The sequence below is a fragment of the Mustela erminea genome, chromosome 3, assembly GCF_009829155.1.
Source record: "Mustela erminea isolate mMusErm1 chromosome 3, mMusErm1.Pri, whole genome shotgun sequence".
NCBI lineage: Eukaryota > Metazoa > Chordata > Mammalia > Carnivora > Mustelidae > Mustela > Mustela erminea.
In genome coordinates this window covers 74,677,491-74,695,540 of record NC_045616.1, presented here as the reverse complement: position 1 = coordinate 74,695,540, position 18,050 = coordinate 74,677,491, and the positions used below count along the sequence as shown (strand labels likewise).

The 18,050-nt window shown below is 42.3% G+C and overlaps 1 protein-coding gene and 1 long non-coding RNA gene across 3 annotated transcripts in view; one reads left to right on the top strand and one right to left on the bottom strand.

The window, feature by feature from the left end:
• ELOVL7 (ELOVL fatty acid elongase 7) overlaps positions 1-8,755 on the bottom strand; it is an 80,327-nt gene extending 71,572 nt beyond the window's left edge. The window contains exon 1 of one of the 2 annotated variants that reach the window (XM_032336174.1): positions 8,659-8,755. The gene's annotated coding sequence lies outside the window, so the exon portion shown is untranslated. The remainder of the gene's footprint in view (positions 1-8,658) is intronic. The other variant, XM_032336175.1, reaches the window with a different exon arrangement.
• Positions 8,756-8,861: 106 nt separating this feature from the next.
• Positions 8,862-17,592, top strand: LOC116586336. Its single transcript, XR_004283985.1, has 3 exons — positions 8,862-9,144; positions 9,409-9,502; positions 17,200-17,592. It is a non-coding gene; the product is annotated as an uncharacterized LOC116586336 (long non-coding RNA).
• Positions 17,593-18,050: the final 458 nt, after the last annotated feature.

Here is an 18,050-nt window from a genome sequence, read left to right as displayed (position 1 = left end):
CAGAGAGTTGGGACAACGGAAATGAAAACTATCATGCATGCAAGAAATGATATCTTCCTTTGAGGGTCCAACTATTTGTATTAATTGCATCCTTGTAACATGGATAAAGCCTACAGAGTTGGGTCACATCGACATTATATGCTTAATTCCACACTCACATTAAAGGCAAATCCTTTTCCATGTACACAGTTAAATTTTATTAAGCATTTTACTTACAAAATATATTATTTCATGTCTTTCCTAAATCGATAACCTTTATCCTTTGAGACTCAAGTGCTATAGGGCCATCTTTCTGATCACATGTATACATAAATCTGATGTTTTGGACAGTTATGGACCCTCTGAGTTCCATCCAGAGGCCAGCCTTAGATTAAAAAGCCCTGCTCTACCTCATGTGAGGTATTATTGTCTATCATTATGAGAATCAAGACTTTTTTAGATGGTTTAATCATCTTTGCTAACATAATATATTTTTCTTCCTTTACATTTCATTTACACTTTACGTGTCCTTTACAAGTCATAGCTCGGGGCTGGGTTTTATAATACATGGGCCTGAGGACATCACTGTGTTGCTTTGAGCTTCAGGTTTTCCACATGTAACACAAGGGGAAACATGACTCTTGCCCCATTCATATTCTACAGTAAGATACACGGAGTAATCAATATTGTTACTTGTAGACAAAGATGGGGTGGGGTGATTCAGGTACTTCAAAATTCAGTAGTAAAGTCATGTTCTGAGTAAGGCTAACAAAGGAAAAATAATGACGTTAGAAAAGCAGTGGACTCTGATAAGGAGAATTTATTTCTGGCACCAGTATGACCAACAGGCCTGTGGTCTTGGCTAAATGACTTGGCTTTACTGGGTGTCATTTTCCTCACCTGTCACGGAGGAGGTTGGCCTAAATGATCACGGAGGTCCTTTCCAGGTCACAACACTTTAACATGTTAATAATAATCCACATGTTCATGTCCCAGCAAAGGCTCTACCTCTTCACCCCTTACTTAGGTGCAAGGACAATGATGAGGCACAACCCGGTGGGAATGAAGCAGGAAATGGGAACAATATAACCTCCCAGTAGGGCTCCTATGAAGATTAAACGAGATAAGGCATATGTAAAATTCATCCTAATGCCTGGCATATAGCAAGTATTCAATTAATACTATTACTCTAAAAATGTACTTTTATATTTTCTATTTTACAAGTTTGGTCTTTTTTCACTCACTTGTAATTCTTCAGAAAATAATTACTATACCTCTAAAAGGAGTATTTGAATCTAGAATAAGTTACACCCTGTCTAGTTCAACTGGTCTAGCTTAGTAACACTCAGAAATTTATTAAGTTTAACAGACTCTAGCTAATACTATACTATGGACTTTTTTTTTTTTTTCAATTTTTGTTTTCAGTTTTTACCAAGTCACTTAAAGGAGACAGAAATCAGCTCTAGGATCTATATACTGGTACACATTATTAAAATAAACTTGAATGTTATATGGTTGCTAAAAGCCTACTTAAAAATAAGAAGTATGGGGGCGCCTGGGTGGCTCAGTGGGTTAAGCCGCTGCCTTCGGCTCGGGTCATGATCTCAGGGTCCTGGGATCGAGTCCCGCGTTGGGCTCTCTGCTCAGGGGGGAGCCTGCTTCCTCCTCTCTCTCTCTGCCTGCCTCTCTGCCTACTTGTGATGTCTCTCTGTCAAATAAATAAATAAGCTTTAAAAAAAAATAAGAAATATGGGTTATGTGCCATTAGTATGATATGTTAAGCAAAGAAAAAAAGTCTCCATGTGCCCTGCTTTTCATACTCCCAGTGCCAAAGTTGTCCTTTGTTAATGTAGGCCCTTAAAAGTAACAAGAGAGGCAAAGGTTGTGACTGTTCACTACGCTATGGCATCAACTATTAGAGTCCGACTAACAGCAGCAGCAATTTTGACTGGTTCTAAATGGTTAATCAAAAACATTGTTTGGGGCCTGAGCATCTGATTCTTGGTTTCAGCTCAGGTCATGATCTCAGGGTTGTGGGAAAGAACCCTACGTCAGGCTCCATGCTCAGCAGGGAGTCTGCTTAGGATTCTCTCTCCCTTTCCCTAGACCCTTTCCCACCAGGCATGCACTCTCTCTCTCAAATAAATCAATTTTTAATTAAAAATAAAAATTTTTGAAGAATCAAAAAATTGTGTATACCCATAAATGTTTACTTTACCTTAAGATACATAAATATGCATTAATTCCACAATTTCCCAAAGTAATTCCAACATTTTTCTCAAAGAATTCCTCCCCCCAATTTTTCTTACAGAAAACACAGTCAGAATTTATCTTCTACAATTTCCAGTTTTAATTTTCTAAGTGGACTAAAACCTAAAAAACAAAAACAAAACAATAAACTTGTAAAGCAAGGTCACGATATTTTCTTTCTAATGTTTATAATTTTCTCTCTAATCTTTTACAGTTTTCCTGCCCACTTTTTTGTTGCTCACTTTTATGGACTCTTTCTAAAGAATTCAATATTCCTTTCACAGAAACAATACTCTTTCCTCTTGCACTGGCATCTCATAGACTGACACAACCATTACTGGTATTTTAATGATCTCATCACAATAACAAGTGTAACTGGCACCAACAGGTTTATGATAAATACAACAGACTGCTGCTGAGCCAGTAACCCAGCAGCTGGATCAGGGAACAAGCTACCAGCAGCCTGTGTTCACCAGACCTGGCCGCACACAGACTGTGTGAAGGGGAAATGAAGAGTATAGGCTCAGCTCGCTGGGTCAACCTGTCAGATGTCAAGAGAACTGTTTTGCATTAGGATAAACCATATGCAATTGACAACATCTTACTGTTTTTTACCTAGAGAAATGGCAAGTGCCTATGCCCACCTAGAATTTTTTAAGAAACATGAGCTACATTCAATGTTAAGTATTATCTACTACCTATTTATTTTTCTCCCTTTGAACAATGAATAGTACTTCCTGCAACATTATTTTTTTAAATTCCACTCTCCATTTACACAGGAACTCACTCTAAACTACTGAATAATCGGTATCTGGACTCTGGTTTCCTAGGAATGTCACTTCTACCTCCTTCCTTTAATTTCCTTCAAGTTAACGTCACGCCTGTTAGAATTTCAGAGGCCGAACGTTTAAGCAGGTGCCTTCTGGTTAAGTGAAGGAAAAACAGCAGAGGAATTAAAATGTGAGGTCAATACTAGTTTGTTTATTTGCTTGCTTCTGAGATGCAAATCTTTTTAACCCAAAGAAGCCAACACTGCACTGTCTGCTCTGAGAAGTCAGGAAAAAGATAAGAAGGGGAGTGGGCAGATGACTTATCCTGGACAGACACAGGATAAGTCATCCTTAAATATGAGCACCCTTCACTGTCCTCATTCTGTCTCTGTTCTATCATTTGATTGTAATAAACAAACAAGTACATTACAAATGTGCTATTAAGACAAAACCCAGAAATATGGGACAGGAAAGAGAAGCGGCTATATTTACAGGAGGAACTTACTAGCCAACCCTCTTTTTCTAGTTCTCCCATTTCTACCACTGACCCTAAAAAAATCTAAATCAGGTTTATCTTTAGGGTTGCCCTTATGCCCTCACCAAACTACCATCCAATATCAGAACCCCCGTGGGTCCTATATCCTCTAAATTTTCAACCCACAGAGTTAGTATGCAGAGTGGGAAGCGCCTAAACATTGTAGTTTCACCCGGGTTCAGATCCTGACCACATACTTCCAACAGTGTATCCTGAGCACCCTGTCTGCTTTCTTGACCTGAGCACCTTTCTTCACTCTTCCGCACCCACGTGTACTACGAGAATCATGGTACAGACCTTGCCAGCCTCAGTGGATTCATGAGAAAACGCATGTAAAATGCCTCGTTGCCACTATCATGAGACCTAAAAGATGCCAGATTTTTCAGCAATAGAAGACTGAAAACTTAAAGGCAAGCTTGAGCATTTCATAAACATGTGGCACAAGGACCGCCATAAAAGCTTATTTTCTGTTTCAAAATTATTATGCCAACAGAGCATAATCAGTATATCTAACATAAACACTAAAGTGGTTGTCCTTCCCAAAGAGAAACAAACTATGAGCTGGCTATCAGGTAGAGAAGAGAGAGAGAGCGCGCCTACACCTGGAAGAGGAGAGGTTTCAGAAAAGTGAAGATAAAAATGTCAGAGGGATGCTTTTAAAATTCAAATGTGAAGGGGCACCTGGGTAGCTTAGTCGTTAAGCAGCTGCCTCAGGCTCAGGTCATGATCCCAGATCTGGGATAGAGCCCTGCATCGGCTTCCCTGCTCAGGGGGAAGACTGCTTCTCCCTCACCCACTCCTGCTGCTTTTGTTCCCTTTCTTGCTGTGTCTCTGTCAATTAAATAAAGTCTTAAAAAAAAAAATTCAAATGTGAACAGTCCTTTCACTTTCTTGCCTGTCTTCAATGGCTGCCCACAGATTTTAGGAGGAAATCCAAATCCTTCAGGTCACACGAGGCTCTCAGCAAACTGCAGGCCTCCTCTGCACTTGTTCCACACTGCTTCTACTCTTCCCAAGGCATCTGCCTTCTCTCAGCCTCAATCTGATTTCCTGCCCTCCCCTCATTTCTCTGCTGCCCTAAACTCCCACTCTTTCTTCTTCTGGCTCAGGAGGACAATGGCGTCCGCCTTCTTCCACTTGGCTTCCCCAATACTCTGTGCTGCTCATAGTTGATAGCACTGCACTGTAATTGTTTACTTCCCTGACACCCTGCCCTGGCTCTAGCATTGTGCTGATCACTTTCCTTGACACAAGATGGGCAACCATTTAAATATTTGTGGAATATGTAACTTCTGAAACTCCCTAATTTCGGCTACATTTAGCTCTCTTACCTATATCAGAGAGGACGAAGAAGATTGGCTGCTGTGTTCAAAGCCTGTGAGGCCGCTTCTCAAGATGGATGAAGACATGTATTTCACATGGCAGACCTGTATGTTATATGTGATATGGTAACTTAGTTCATCTGAGTAATAGTCTGTTTAGAAGTGTCTATGATGGTGCAACTACTTCTATCATTAACCAAACAATAATTTTACTTCCCAATGTAGTAATATGTGCTTTCAATACATTTATAGAAGGAATAACTGGAAATCTCAATTTTTTAGAAGATGAGTCTTTAAAAGTGCTAAATTTGCATTCATTTTCAATTTCTTCATAAACTGTGAGTGGTCCAAATTGGATGAGTGACAGAAACACATCGAGGATATACTCCTCTCTCAAAATGTATTTCTGGCAGGCTTCTTTCCACGCTATATGATGTGTTAGATTAAAATTCAAGATTAGGGGATGCCTGGGTGGCTCAGTTGGTTAAGCAGCTGCCTTCAGCTCAGGTCATGATCCCAGCGTCCTGGGATCGAGTCCCATATCGGGCTCCTTGCTCCGCAGGGAGCCTGCTTCTCCCTCTGACTCTGCCTTCCACTCTGTCTGCCTGTGCTCGCTCTCACTCGCGCTCTCTCTGACAAATAAATAAATAAATAAAATCTTTTAAAAAAAAATTTCAAGATTAGTTCTCAATTTAACATGTAAATATACATATGAAGTCTCCAAAATTATTTGTTTGGTAAATAGCATTCTTCTATATCCTAAAACTTATGTTTGCATACATAGCACACCAAGGAGAATAATTAAGCAAATTAGGAAAAGTCCTATTTCTTCCACTTAATTACAAATTATTTGAGGACAGGGATTTTCTTTTATATACATTCCAATGTCTGACATAAACAAACCCTGATTCATAAAGTGATGCAACTGCAAAGGTAAGTATTACTCTAACTGGTTTTGTATAATTGTTGCTGATACACCTGTTAAACAGTAGAGGATTAGTTTACAAAATCACATTTACAACTGTTGGAATACAACACAAACAGTGGGAGTTTTGGAAATGAGATTTGGAAATCAGATGGAAACATTAGCTAATAGTTAGAAAAAATGGAGACAAAGGCAAAACTGTAAAACATCCACTGTGGTAGAATTACGCTCAGTGAGTCAAAATTCTCTTTGGTTGCCTAGTCTCACTTTAGGTACCTCCTTGATTTCCTTTTCTTCTCACTTCAAACCTCTGCAAACCTCCTGCCACTCTCCTGGGACTAGTTCAGGCTCACATGACCTTTACAGAGCTTTTGGGGAAAGGTTTCTATTAGGCATGTCTGTAGTCTCATCCAGCTATCATCACATCTCCTGCTAGAAGAAGACAGTCATTCTACTGTTAAATATGTCTACTGGAGTTATCTCTTCATTTATGTTTTATGGATTTTTATGTATGTGTTATATTTTGCAACAAAAGATAACTTCTCTTAGTAAGTTACTATGGTTGGTCTCACGTCTTGTTTTGCTAAGGTAGGATTAGGATTCATAATTATCCACCGTTATGGTCCTACAGCTACATAACTAACTGTAATGCTTAGCCAGGATAACTGGATTCCTCTCTGCAGAAACGAAGCCAGCAGAGCTTTTCTCCTCTTCCACAATGTCTGCCAGCTCCTCCATGTCTACCAATGCTAACTCCTTAACACCCTTAAAACCCAGCTTAAATTTTTCAAAAAAGTTTCTACCATCATCAAGCGCACCTGTGCACTACTTTAATTCATACTGCATCATATCCTGCAAACATTTACCAAGCGACTACTACACGTAAGGCCTGAAGATGTAATGTCCTACACTGTTTGCAATATTTCCATGGACATGGAACATTTACAAGAGAAGATACCCAACGGAGAAAGTGACAAATGATAGGTGATAAATGAGTGCTCAGAGGTAGGGAACAGGGAGACAGGGGAAGAAGAATCATGGAGGGGTAAGGCTCGATGAAAGCTGGAAGAAGAGACAAGGTAGAAGTTGAAGAGATACCATGATTCAGAGTGAGGTGACAGGAGACAGGACAGCTGAGTTTTGCACCTGAGTGACTAGGACAATGACAGGCCCCCGGACATAAAAGATGTTAGCTAGAAATGCTTTGAGGCCAAAGAGGGCAAGTCCACGAGGAATATTACAATATAAACTGACAGATGCTACTCTAAAACTGAGTAAGACACAGGAAAAGCACAGAATCTTAACTCATATAACTAGAGGAAATCTCCAAAAATAATTGATAAATTTTAAAAAAAAAGAACCTAAACTAGTACAAAACCACACAAGCAGGATCTGAGAATGGGAACCTGGTCAGTGATGCTTCAAAGCACTCAGGTCAGGACTGGGGGAAATAAGGAGGAAGCAAAGAACGCTAGGTGAGGCAGCATCTATAAGGTTGGGCTGGAGGCCTGAGTTGAATCCCCTCTTGCTACTTGCGTGATCTGGGGCAAGTTAGGAGGTATCACAATCCTTCAACCCCACAGGATCGCTGCGAGGATTAGGAGTTACTGTAAGTTCTTAGAACAGTGCCCATCCCATAAACACTAAATAAATGCCTGCTGTTGAGAGGAAAAGATTTTTCTAGTCCTCGGTGACCTTGGGGAGAACAATTTCTGGCCAGTAGTAGGAGCAGAAACTACAAAGTAAGGGCATTAGTAAGCAGCTGAGCAGTAAGAAGGCAGAGGCAATCACAGAATATGCATGATTCTTTCACAGCCGTTGAACCATAAATGGGAAACTGTGAAACAAAAAGTAACCTGTGAGAATCGGGTTAAGTAAGAACGCTTTCTGAGGGGACAGCTCTGCAAGAGGGGAAAGGCTTGGCTCGCCAAAACTATTCTTTAGTCGGCGTGGGACGTGTTTCCCCAGCCCCACAGGGAGCTGGACGGGGGAGAGACCGGATCCTTCCTGTCCCGGATCCCCAGGGAGCTCGAAGGAGCGCTCGCTGCGCATCCGGTAAGTTTGAATCAGCGCTGACTGACTAGGGGGGAAAGGCCAGTTTCCTAACCAAAGACAGCTGGTAAGATGAAACAGGCGTTCCCATCTCCATCTCCAGCACGACCCGTTCTACGGCTCAGTCCTCTTCACCCTCCTCAGCCAGGGGCAGTCGCCGGAACGCAGTGTAGCTCAGGGAGCCAAAGAGGCAGCGCCACGCTGCGAGAGCAGCCCCCCAAGTTCATCCCGGCCTCGAGGACACAAAAGCGCCCCAAAAGGAAAGGAAACAGAAAGAAAGGCACACGGAAATTGGGGGAGTTGCCGAGGCGGGTGGGTGGTGGCTAGCGAAGTCAGATCCCGGAGCTGGGAAAGTGACCTCGGTGGCCAAGGTCGAGCAGGTCCTTCTCCCAGTCCCCCAGCGAGCCCTCCCGCCCGGAGGAGCAGGGTCCCCACCCCGCCGGAGCCCTCCGGGTGGCTCAAAGCCCCAGGGCGGCCCGGGAGCACCGGCCCTTTGGGAGGCAAGGGCGGCGGGGGGCTCCCAGGGAGCGCACAGGTGAGCGCGGCGTCCCGCCCTCCCGCCGGCAGGGCCTTCGCCCTCCGCACCCACAGGCCGTGGTGCGAGAACTTCCGAAGCGCCTCACCACAGCTCACGGAGGGCCTGGCCCGGCTCCCCGGTCTCCCGCACCCGGATCCCGCTGCCCGCTGCCCGCGCGCCGTACCCAGGTCCCTCCATCTGACCGCTCCGGACTCCTGCCGACCGAGGTCTCGCTCCCTTCCCCCATCGCTTCTCTGCGCCCCGGAAAAGTTTGGCCCCAGCTCACGGGCTTGGAGTCCCGCACTCACCCGCGACGAGAGGAGCCGAAGCGGCCGACACGCGGGAGCAGAGGGCGGCGGCGCGAACGCAGAGCTCCTCACAGCGGCCCCTGCTGCCCCTGCCGCCGACTGAGCTGTAAAAGGGGAGGAGGCCGCCGCCGTGTCACCTGCCCGCTCTCCCACCCCGCCGCGTGACGCGGCGCAGCACCGCCCCCGCCCGCCGCCAGGTACCCGCGAGGGGCGGGAGGGAGGAGCCAGCCGCTCGCCCGGGAGCGAGCGTCCCACCTCTGCGCGCCTCCGCGCCCGGACCCCTGGAGCGTGGCCCGCTGCGAGGGACTGCGGGCCCGTTTTGGGAATCTGGGTTCTGACCTTTGGACTGTTGCATTTCTCTCTGGTCACCCCTGACCATCACCTGAGGTTATATGGAGGCGTAACGTAAATAGTGAGAAAGTTGTCGTCATGCATGACTCAGGAATGAATTGTAGAAAAATGCGAAATGAGGAAAACCTGGCCGAGGTGAGGCTGGAGTGGAGAGGGGGAAAAAGGGGCGCGGGGTAGGGGGGGAGTCCCTGCTTCTGATAAAGGTTTTCGGAGGGTTAACTCATATCTAAAATGGAGGTCAGACCCAACCAAGGAGAGAAGCCCAATTTGGGTCAGCTCCATCCCTGCTTAGTAAGAAACTGGACAAAATTTTCTGCAAATACTGGGGGGGGGGGGGGGGGGGGGGGGGGGTAGAACAGTGAAAACAAATGTGAAATCTAAGTTAACTTTTTTCGTTAGTCACACTAGATGCTGCAGAGAACGAAGTCTAACGAACTGGTTTCTCTTTATCTGCTACTGTGGGCTTGGGGAGTGGAGCCAGGATGAATGTCAGGTATGTGCATCCATTATTTTTTAACTTACCTGGCCTTGTGTCTAGTTATTATCCTCTTAACCTCTGTTAAATTTGGGGATCATGGCACCAATAGCTGGGAAGCAAAATGGGAGTCTGAAGAAGTTAGTGCTTAGGAAGCAAAACCAAGAACTTCTAAAAACTTGAAAAATAACCTGGCAGTTTGCAGTTCTGACGCGGGCTCCTCACAAGCTCCTCTGGGTTTGTGCTCTAAGTTTCAAGCAGGGAATCCTGACAAAGGATCCAGACGACCGGGTGTGGTGTATAGAAGAACGTTCCCTGGGCCAAAAGAGTATTTTCTGCACATACACAGTTTGCTTCCTCACCTGACCCTATTGCATTGAACAAGAGACTTTAAATGTTTTGTGTATGACGTTGAGAGCCTACATAGTAGCTATTGAAAGGAATGCAAAACACATGAAAGTTCAAGTTTAAGAGAATGTTGAAGTCAAGGAAACTGAAGATTTCCCCCTCCTTTTAGGTAAACTCTGCTTTCATAATAAAAACATTTAAAAAGGGGCACCAGGGTGGCTCAGTGGGTTAAAGCCGCTGCCTTCCGCTCTTGTCATGGTTCCAGGGTCCCGGGGTTCCCAGGTCCTGGGATCGAGCCCTGCGTCCTGCTCTCTGTTCAGCTGGGAGCCTGCTTCCCTTCCTCTCTCTCTCTGCCCACCTGTGATCTGTCAAATAAATAAATAAAATCTTTAATAAATAAATAAAAATAATTTAGTAGATTTGGGAGATCCTTTGTGAATTGGAGACATTTACTTAATTGTATTTCCCTTTGAGTCTATCTCTCTAATCCATCTCTAAATATCTACGTATACTGGGACACCTGCCTTCGGCTCAGGTCATGATCCCGGACTCCCAGGATCGAGTGCCGGCATCGGGCTCCCAGCTGCACGAGGAGTCTGCTTCTCCCTCTGACCTTCTCCTCACTCATGCTCTCTCTCACTGTCTCTCTCTCAAATAAATAAATAAAAATCTGTTTAAAAAAAAATCTACGTATACTGATGAAATTTCAAATATGTAGAATTTCAGATGGCTTCTTTCACTTAATAAATGTTTATTAAGTACTGCCATATTCCAAGCCCTTAAGATTCAACAGACAAGAAACAGATGAAAAAAAAATCTTCTTCTAGAATGTACAGTCATTCTAATTGGAGAGCATAGATGAATAAATAAAATATGTGGTGTTTATGTTGTGGTAACTGCTATGAAGAAATTAAAGAGAGGAAAGGGGATAGGGAAGTTGGAGATAGGGAGGTGCAATGTTAAAGTGACTAGTGAAGACCTCAATGGAAGGAGGCATTTGGGCCAAAATATTAAGGTGAAGTGGCAAACCTGTGTGTCCAACTGGGTTACAGGTTCTAGTTGGTGGAATATCAAAGCTAAAGGCCCTTCAGGCATGAGTATGCCGGGGATAGTCATGTTCATAGAACAGCAAGGAAGCCAGAGTGGTTGCATTGGGGTTAAGTGAAGACATTAGCAATTGATGAGATCAAAGAGTTAAGGGAAGTATTTTTTAGTATAGAAGTGACAATATGACTCAAATTTTAAGAAGAAATGCCCACAGTGGAAGGGTGAGAATGAGTAATTGCTAAACAATAAACCCAGCTTTTATTATAGCAAGGGAAGAAAGTATTTCAAGGTGGAGGAAGTGATTATCTGTGTCAGCTTCTGTAAACTGAGGATCAGAAATTAACTATTGATTTAGCAATATGGAAACCATTGGTTGACCCTGGCAAGAAGAGGTTTGGAGGAGTTGAAGGAATAAAAATCTCATTTGAGGGGCGCCTGGGTGGCTCAGTGGGTTAAAGCCTCTGCCTTCTGCTCAGGTCATGATCTCAGGGTCCTGGGATAGAGCCCTGCATCAGGCTCTCTGCTCAGCGGGGTGCCTGCTCCCCTCCCCCCTCTGCCTACTTGTGATCTCTCTGCTCAGTAGGGTACCTGCTCCCCCCGCCACCTGCCTCTCTGCCTACTTGTGATCTCTCTGTGTCAAATAAATAAATAAAATCTTTTAAAAAAATCTCATTTGAGTGAGTTTCAAGAGTAACTGGGAAGACAGAAATTGGAGAAAAGCTGAGAGAATTCTATGACTTTTGTAATGTAAAGGAGCAAAGAAATGTGGTTATGGCAGAAAGGGGAACTGGATCTAGAGAGTTTTTGGTGGGGTTTTTTTTGTTGTTGTTGTTAAAGATAGTGACATTTACAGTATGTTTGTATACTTCAGAAAACAATAAAGAAGCAAAAACTTGTAAGGTTAGAAAGAAGACAACTCCTGTAGTAATGTCCTGGAGTATATGAGAGGGGTGGAATTTGGTACACAAATTTCAGAATTTCACTTTATATCTGAACATGCACATTCACCCCTAGGTAACAGGGGGAAGGCAGAGTTATGGGCATGTGTTGGGCTAAGTAGGAGCTTATGTTAATAGATTATCTTACCAAGTTCCCCAGAGGCAGACCTGAGAGAGACAGTTGTGTAGGAGTTGATTTATTGAGTCCATTAAGGAATCCAAAGGGATCTGGGTGAAACTGACATTGTCCATTATGCAAATAATAGTATTTTCCAAATTTGCCTTTTTTTAAAAAGATTTTTTACTAGAGGGAGAGAGAGCTTGAGGTGGGAGAAGGTCAGAGGGAGAAGCAAACTCCCCATGAGCTGGGAGCCCGATGCAGGACTCGATCCCAGGACCCCAGGATCATGACCTGAGCCAAAGGCAGTCGCTTAACCAACTGAGCCACCCAGGTGCCAAATTTGCCTTTTTATAAAGAAATAAAATGCATTGTTAAAACTACCCTAACTCCTCTCTTCTTCTCAAAGGTATCCTGAAGTAGCTATGTATCTTTTCCATGCATGTGTTTCTTATTTTATTACATATATATCTAAATATATAATTTTACATATGGTTACATTTTATGTAAATACTATCATACTGTGTATTCTTCTGCAGATGTGTTCTCTTGTCACCACTGTTTTTGAGGATTTATTAATGTTGATAAATATAGTTCTTGTTCATTCATTTAATTGTACTATAGTATTTTATTGTATAAATAAAAACCATTTATCCATTTGCCTGCTAATGAATTTTAACTTCCTATTTTTCCCTTTTGAAGACAATGTTGCAATGAATATATGAGTAAACAGTTGCTTGTACACATGTAGGAAAATTTCTGGGGTTTACACTCAGAAATGGAATTGCTGGTCATAGAATAGATAATTCTCTTCTAAGGACATTTGGTATTTTTTGCTGCCCTGAATCTGAACCCTCTTCCTATATTTGAGGACGTTCCTATTAAAAGACTTCATAGGAGGCAGAGCTTACCTCCCATTATAGAAGCTGAAGTGTGTGATACCTCGCCAGCCCCTTGGGCAGCTAGAGCACAGGACTGAGACCAAAGCAGGGCCAATCAGATACCCCCCCCCCCCCCCACACACACACACTCCCTTTCCCCCACTTAGGATGCTGACACTGAATCTAGTGACAGAAGAAATTGTGCTTGCTAGACGCATGGATGGCTCCCCAGACTGGTTCACTGGCATAAATTAGCTCCGGATTGTCAGCAGAGCATTCTTTGTTCTTTTTTCCAAGCCTGTAATCCAGGCTTTGTGGAAGTCTGTAAGCTTCTCAGTATTTTTTCAATAAATATAAACACCTTTTTTTTTTAAAATTAGTCATTTAGTTTCTTTTGCCATCCTTTTGAGGACCCTGACTGATTTACTTTCCGAAGTGGTGCTAATTTACCCTCCTACCACATTATAGAATAGTTCATATTTCTCCAAGTCCTTGTCAACATTCCATGTTCTTAAGTCTTATATTTTTGCCAGTCTGGTGGGTGGGAAGTGGTTTCCCACTGTTGTTTTAATATATATTTTCAGGATTCCTTGTGATACTGAACATCATTTGATATTTAGCCCCTGAGATGTCTTCTCCGAACTGCCTTTTCATGTCAGTTGCTTATTTTTACATAGTTACTTATATTGTTCTTGTTAATTTGTGTTAATTTTGTCAGTTACAGGTTTTACAATATCTTTTCTCAATCTAAGGGTTATATTTTAATTTTATGAGGATTTTTGTTGATCGTAAGTTTAAAATTTTTAATGTAGTTAAATTGATCAATATTTTCCTCTTTTTTTTTGCATTTTGCCTCTTATACTAGAATTATTTCTTTTTTCTGAAGTCCTAAATATACTCATTTTTGTTTAGGTTTTTTTTTTGAATTTAGATATTTAATCAGTCTGGAACTGCTTTAAAATTATTGTTTTCGAACAGGTAACACATTCACATGACTTTCATATCAAAAAGGCATATAGTGAAAAATCTCCCTCCACCTCCTCTCCCATCCATGGTTTTTTTAAAAATAAAAATGTATTTATTTGAGAGAGAGGGAGAGCAGGAAATGGCAGAGGGAGAGAGAATCTCAAGGAGACTAAGTGCCGGGCATGGAGCCTGACGCAAGACTCGGTCCCTAGGACCATGAGATCATCACCCAAGCTGAAATCAATAGTCAGCTACTTAACCAACTGAGCCACCCCAGGTGCCCCTCCATGCCTTTCTAATATACTTCTAGAGATGTAAAAGAAAAATTTTTGAAAAGGTTATTCTTCCTGTTTTTTTAAATACAGATACTAAGCACCATACACATTGCTGTGTACCTTCTTTTTTTTTTTTTTTTTTTTTTTTTTTTTTTTAAAGATTTTATTTACTTACTTGAGAGAGAGACAGTGAGAGAGAGCATGAGCGAGGAGAAGGTCAGAGGGAGAAGCAGACTCCCCGTGGAGCTGGGAGCCCGATGCGGGACTCGATCCCGGGACTCCAGGATCATGACCTGAGCCGAAGGCAGTCGTCCAACCAACTGAGCCACCCAGGCGTCCCATGTACCTTCTTTTTTTAACGAAACAATATATCTTGAGATACACCCATAGAAAACTTATTTATTCATCTTTTATGTCTATCTTGTATGACTCAACCATAATTTACTTAACCAGTTCCCTATCAATAAACATGTAGGTTATTTGCTGTCTTGTGGTGTTAATATCAATAGTTAACACATGCACTGTTTGCCAGGTACTGTTGTATTGTTTACATAGAGTAATATTTGTACATTTTAAGAGCAGTTTCCCCCACCTCACCCCCCCCGCCAATAAAATTTGTGGTAGGATTTTGATTTAAATTGCCTTAAAGTTTAAACATTGATTTAGTGAGAACTGCAGGAAATGGTTACTTCTTCCTTTGGCCTCTCTTGGGTGTTTGCTGGATAAGACCTGGCAACTTCTTTGACAATATGCCACCTCTCCTTCCCTCCTAACACTCTCCTTTTCGATTACTCTGATCTAACCACATAAATTTCCCTGCTATTTCTTGAACATGGCCAGCATATTTTTGCCTCAGAGCTTCTGTTTTGTTTCTTTGGCCAGGAATATTTCTTCTCTCAGGTACCCACATGGCTTGCTCAGAGACCTTTCCTCAGAGACCTTTTCTGAACATATTATTTAAAATTACAACTCCTTACATTCCCTGTTCCCTCCTCCCTGTATTATTTTTCTCCATAGTACTTGGTACCTTCAACATACTACACAAATTTTCTTTTTAATGTTATTGTCTGTGCCCTATCCTCCTCCATTAAAATGAAAGCTCCATGAGAAAGGATTTTTGACTTTTTGTTAGACTGACAGCCTAGAGTAGTACTTGGGGAATAATAAATAATAGATATACTTTTGTTGAATGCTTAAATGCTATTATATAGATAAGGGTAGTATGCCAAAGGAGCACTAAAGAGAAATTTTGGAGAAACTCATAATTCAAACTGGGATCTAGCAGGGAAAGTTTTTTGGAGAAACTTACTCTTCTTCCAGGACTAGAACCTGATGTAGTTGTTGAGAGCATGAGCCAACTGTCCTTTTTTAGTCCTTATCTTAGCTGACCTATCAACATCATTTGGCACAGTTGATTACTGTCTTCCTGAAATGCTTCATCACTTGACTTCCAGGGTACCACACTTGACCACCTCTTTTCCTACTTTACTGGCCACTCCTTTTCAGGTCTTTCAGCAGGTTCCCTCTCATTTGACCCTTAAATGTTGGGATGCCTGGGTTTCAGCCCTTCATCCTTTTCTCATCTCTGTACACTCATTCCACAGATGATCTGAACCAGTCTTGGGCTTTAAATGCTGTCTGTCCACTCTTGGTATCCAAATGGGTATCTCCAGCTTGTAACTCTTTGCTGAACTCCAGACCTATATATCTCAGTGCCTACTGGGCCTCCCCTATCAGATGTCTAGTAAGCATCTCCAATTTAAAATGTCCACAATACAGTCCCTGATATTTCCCCCCTTATGTGTTCCCTGCCTCATTTAATAGCAACTTTATTCTTTTGGTTGCCCTGGTCAAAAATCTGGGAGTCATCTTTGATTCATCTCTACCTTTCTGCCAATTCTACCTTCAAAATATATTCAGAACTACTTTGGGGTATGTGGGTGGCTCAGTTGATTAAGCATCTGACTCTTTTTAATTTCAACTCAGGTCATGATTTTGGGATGGTGAGATGGAGCCCCATATCAGGCTCCAAACTGGGCATGAAGCCTGCTTAAAATTCTTTCTCTCCCTCTGTCACTCCACCCCTCCTCCCCCTGCCACAAGTTAAGATGGATATAATTCTTTACTGTGTCAGTACGTAGTAAGGAGTGGGTGAGTCACATCTGAGGATAAACATGTGTTTATCTGCAACTTCTGTTTACCTGCAACTTCCTCCTGTCATGATAAATCCTCTATTGCCTTTTGCATAAATGTTGCAACATGAAGACGCGTAGCAGATCTTTTTCATGATTTTCTATACTCTTATCTACATATAAAATCATAAGTAATACACTTAGGACGTAGACCACAGATATTTTGATCCTCAAGCTATGAACATTTTTTTTAAAAGATTTTATTTATTTATTTGACAGACAGAGATCACAATTAGGCAGAGAGGCAGGCAGAGAGGGGCGGGGGGGGGGGGAGTAGGCTCCCCACTGAGCAGACAGCCCGATGCAGGCCTTGATCCCAGAACCCTGAGATCATGACCTGAGCCGAAGGCAGAAGCTTAACCCACTGAGCCACCCAGGCGCCCAAGCTATGAACATTTTTTTGAATCACTTGCCAACATAAAAAATTTGTACTATTTCACATAAAAATATGGATTTTGAGTAATTACTTGAGTAATTAGCATTTCATTTCAGTAGATCCACATTTGCACATGGTCTAAACTAGCTGGAGCCCAGTAGTCATGTGGCATAGGCAGTTAGTTGTTTTCCTTTTTGTTAACAGTAATTGACCTCCCGGTTTTGAGCTGAGCACATGGCCACCTGAAGACCCAGCTTTCTTTTCAGTTGTATGTGGCCAGAAATTCTGGCCAATAGGATGTTAGTGAAAGTGGTATGTGAACTTAGAAGTGTCCTCAGAGGGAGGGAGCATGCTTTCTTCCTTTTGCTTTTTTTGTTGGGAGGAATGTGGGTATAATGGCTAGAGCTACCTTACGAATCACAAGGGGGAAGCTACTGTAGAGGGGTATAAGGGAGGTGAGAAAAAAAAGGACCTTATTTCCTAATGACATACTGGTTGAGGACTGCTTTCCTGGACTTTTATCAGGAGAAAAGCATTTGTCTTTTATTTAAGCTCTGTTATTTTGGGCTTTCAGGTAAATCTAATCCTGATTCATGAAAGCTGGCTGCCCCTGGGCAGGTGTTCTCAGGTTTATCACAACTGCCACCACTACCTGATGTCTTCCTAACATTGCCTGGGAGTTGCCATTTATCATCACATCACACTGCTTTTCTCTGCACTCAAAAGGAGAAAATGAAGGATTGAGGAAGCTGTGTGTTTCACCAGTAGTTGAAGAGCGATGTCATTGTGGAAGGAGACTATTCCTATACGACAAGTATGGTACACCAAATACTAATGCACTGTATTAAATTTACATGACTTAAGAAGCTGTTATGAAACAAACCACAGTAAAAAGTATGACCAGAATAGCAAAGACATGTTAATGACAAAGTTAACTTGATGAAAAACTTAATGGACTGGAAACAAGGGCTGGAATTACAGTAGTGTTAATGGTGTAAAATGTATTCAGTTAGAGAAAAAAAATCTTGGCATGAAAAGCTTTTGCCAGGAACGGGTTTATAAAAAGGCTGACTAGAGCAGAAAGATTAAATCATTTGTAGGCCTCCACACCTACCAATGAGAGTACAGATATAAAAGACATAAAATCACCCTATAAGCTTTAGTCGTTTGTGGTGTCTGGAAGGTTTTAAGTGTTTGAATAGCTTTTGAGTATCACACCGGTCATGGGCCCATCAGGAAATTATTTTGTGTTGAGTGAAGTGGATACAGGGATGCAGGTGGTGCTCTACCTAGTCAGTGCTCACACTGGACTTGCTTTACAAAACTTAAATCTATGCTGGTAGTTTGCATACAACATACATGTATTTCTTTCTTTCTTTTTTTGAAGCTGAAGGCAGAGGCTTTAACCCACTGTGCCACCTAGGT